The following is a 3,554-nucleotide window of genomic DNA, read 5'->3' as shown; positions in this document are numbered from 1 at the left end:
TGAGACCTCCCTTTATATAGTAGAGGAGTCCTACTCTTGGTACATTCCTATAAAATCTCTTGATTTGCTGATTTCCGGTTCCTTGCTGATACGTGCCGAGATTCTCACCGTAATATCCGACCGGTCGCGGATATTTCGATTTTCTGTCCGAGCTTGTTCGAGGCTAAGGTCGACACCGGACTTAATGTTCCTCGAAGGCAGGCTTTCCGACCTCGGGTTCTAGCTCGACGGGACTCGAGGTCGATCTTCACTTCTTGATCGCCACATTCCAAGCCTAATCCACCAAGTTGTAGTCGAGCTCGACTTCGACCGTATACGGTGTTATAACACAAATTCTTTCGGCTAGTATTTTCTTGTAGCACACGAACAGAATCTCTCCAATTATCAACAAAAATCATTTAAACCAACTTGCACTAGAAAATACTCTTCAGCTTAATTCTAATCAACAAACTTCAAGCGACCTAGTAGTTTGCAAATGTTTATTAATCATCAAGCTCATCTCAATAGTTATTACCGATCCATTTTAACTTATGTGGCATAATTTTACTCGACACAAAATTTAAAGACCTTTAAAATTTATGATTTTAAACATGTTATATTTAGTTTCTTCGGCTATAAGACCTTAAAATTTTGTGATCTTACACATTCCACAATATTTGTATGGTTATAAAAACTTCTCGTTAGAAGTAAAATGGATAAAATGAAAAGTTTATGATTAAATTATTTTCAATATAAAAATATGCTATTCTTTTTTAAACAGATTAATAAGTAAAGTGTGATGGATTTCTTAAGTTGGTGTGAATGAAAAATGGAGGAAAATAAAAAATTTGAAGACTTTTTTTTTTACTAAGGAAGTTTGATCCTTACCAGAAAGAGAGAAAAATTCTTCTGCTTATATAGAGAATCACTTTTTTCTAGCTCTTAAAGAGTTGAGAAGAATGTAAGCCTCACGCCGTCGTCGTTACTGAGTGGGATTAAAGTCCCTAAGGACACACAATGAGTTATGTGGGCTTGGAATAAATTCATATTTATGTTCTTACAATTTATGTTTTTGATTTTCTGTTTTGAAAGCAATCAACTAACAAAGCGTGTCTCATATTGTTTTTGAGACAGAATAATAAAACTGACGGTATATTAAACATGATTTCTCTTTTCATGACTAACACCATTTTTCCTTTTATTTAAGTTAACGTGACAACAGCTTCATCTGTCAGCTGCTTCTAAAAATGGTTGGCAGCTTTATAATAGTATGACATTTTTTTGAGCTACAAGATCAACAGGTGGTACTCAATCTGTTATATTGTATACGGTCGAAATAGATTTCGGCCTTAGCACGTCCGATCGAGTTCGAATGATGATCTATCGAAGTAAGATCCCGAAGGTGAAACAAATTAACCTCGAACCCGGGGAGGCTGATCCGTGTCGAGTTCGATATCATTATCAAGCTCGAATCGAAATCGAACCATGATGCAGAGTAGATCTATCATGCTGATAATCTAGAGATCAACCAACATTGACCTCGAATCAATTCGAGGGCTCAAGCCAGGATCGGGCTCGAACCAAGATCACGAGCTCGAGTCGAAATCAAGCTCAAACCAAAATCGAGGGTTCTAAGTAAGATCGAGCTCGCAGACAAAAGCCGTTGCAATCCCACTAGAGAGAATCTTGGCAGAAATTATGGAAAAGCTGACTTATCATGGGTCTCCCACTGAATGTTTATTTTATTATGCTTAGAGCCAAATCCCTCCACTATAAAAGGGTTTGGTTACCATTTCTGCAAGACAAGTTTTTCTCAGGCTTACACTGTAATAAAAGAACTATATTCTTCTACAATAAATAATTGTTGTTTCAGATTTCTTAGATTGATTCTATTTGTTGAATCCTAAGATTCATTGTTCCTGACAACCTTAATTATTTCGCATTCTCTACAATCTATACTTACATTTCTATTTATAATTACATTTTGTGTTAAGTTACGCCACATATCCTCGGAACTGCGTATAAATTCAACTCTATCCATTTTTCGGGTAAACAGTCTGGCGCCCACCTTGGGGTCGAGGATAACAGTGGTTATTTGATACAAATCTGAAAAAACACACCATTGTGCTTTGCGCTTATTTCCGAAAACATCTTGAATTTCGAATCAGCTATGAATAACCACCAATCAAATGGCTTCACCGATCGATAACGAAGCCGGCCTTCAAGATGAAACTAACAACTTGGCACCCGGGGCCGGAAGGCTAATTGACAATGGCACCGAGGCTCGAATCGAAGTATCCGAAATTCGAGCCGAAATGCCATTCGATGTCAATTCACAAATAGCTTTGGAGGCGAATCAGCGTTCCGAACCGGAAAGAAGCATTCAGGGCGGTACTTGATCCGTAGCCCGAGACACCCAAAATGCAGGGGAAATCGGGGCCAGCTTACGTATGATCTTCGAGATGCTACAAGCCCAACAAGTAGCAATAGCTCAGCTACAGAGCCAAACTCGTGCACAAAGCAGGCCGGATTCCAATCCACTTCGAGAAGTCACCCCCAGAACAGAGCCTGCCATAGTGAAATCTAACGAGCAAGAATCGGGGACTACTCCCGGAATTACTAAATTGCTCGAGGAACTCACAAAATGAGTCGAAGCCAATGACAAGAGGGTGGAAATGTACAATGCCAGGGTCGATCAAATCCCGTGGGCTCCACCAATGATAAAGGGGCTTGATTCAAAAAAATTCATACAAAAGCCTTTTCCGTCGAGTGCGGCGCCGAAGCTAATCTCCAAAAAATTCCGTATGCCCGAAATTCCTAAATATAACTGTACGACCGATCCTAACGAACATTTCACCTCTTACATATGTTCTATAAAAGGCAATGATTTGGAGGACGATGAGATTGAATCCCTGTTGTTGAAAACGTTCGGGGAGACCCTCTCGAAGGGAGCTATGATCTGGTACCACAATTTACCGCCGAATTCCATCGATTCTTTTGCCATGTTAGCAGATTCGTTCGTAAAGGCACATGCTGGTGCCATAAAGGTTGCAACAAGGAAATCAGACCTCTTCAAAGTAAAGCAAAGGGAGAATGAAATGCTGAGGGAATTCATATCCCGATTTCAAATGGAACGCATGGAATTAACCCCTGTACCAGACGATTGGGCCGTACAAGCTTTCACCCAAGGGTTGAACGAGCTAAGTTCGGCAACATCACATCGGCTGAAACAAAATTTGATCGAGTTTCCAGCGATAACTTGGGCAGATGTACACAACCAATACCAATCGACATTTAGGATCGAGGACGATCAGTTGGGGGCTCCGTACGGACCCGTTCATCAGAACAGGACAATTACTAAAAACCAAAAGGAGATCGATAGAGAACAAAGGACGAACAAAGACCGATATCGACCGTACGTAGCAGATTAGGTGAACAACGGTTCAGCACACAATGCAGTTCGGAACAATCAAAGGATTGATCGAGGACAAAATTCTCGGGGGCTTATGAGTAAGAACGACTTCGATAAATATGCCGATCCTCTAGAAGCACCTCGATTATCAGAATATAACTTC

This window comes from Nicotiana tabacum, chromosome 12 (assembly GCF_000715075.1).
Source record: "Nicotiana tabacum cultivar K326 chromosome 12, ASM71507v2, whole genome shotgun sequence".
Classification (NCBI taxonomy): domain Eukaryota; kingdom Viridiplantae; phylum Streptophyta; class Magnoliopsida; order Solanales; family Solanaceae; genus Nicotiana; species Nicotiana tabacum.
The sequence above is the reverse complement of the archived record's forward strand: the minus strand, read 5'-3'. Positions refer to the sequence as shown.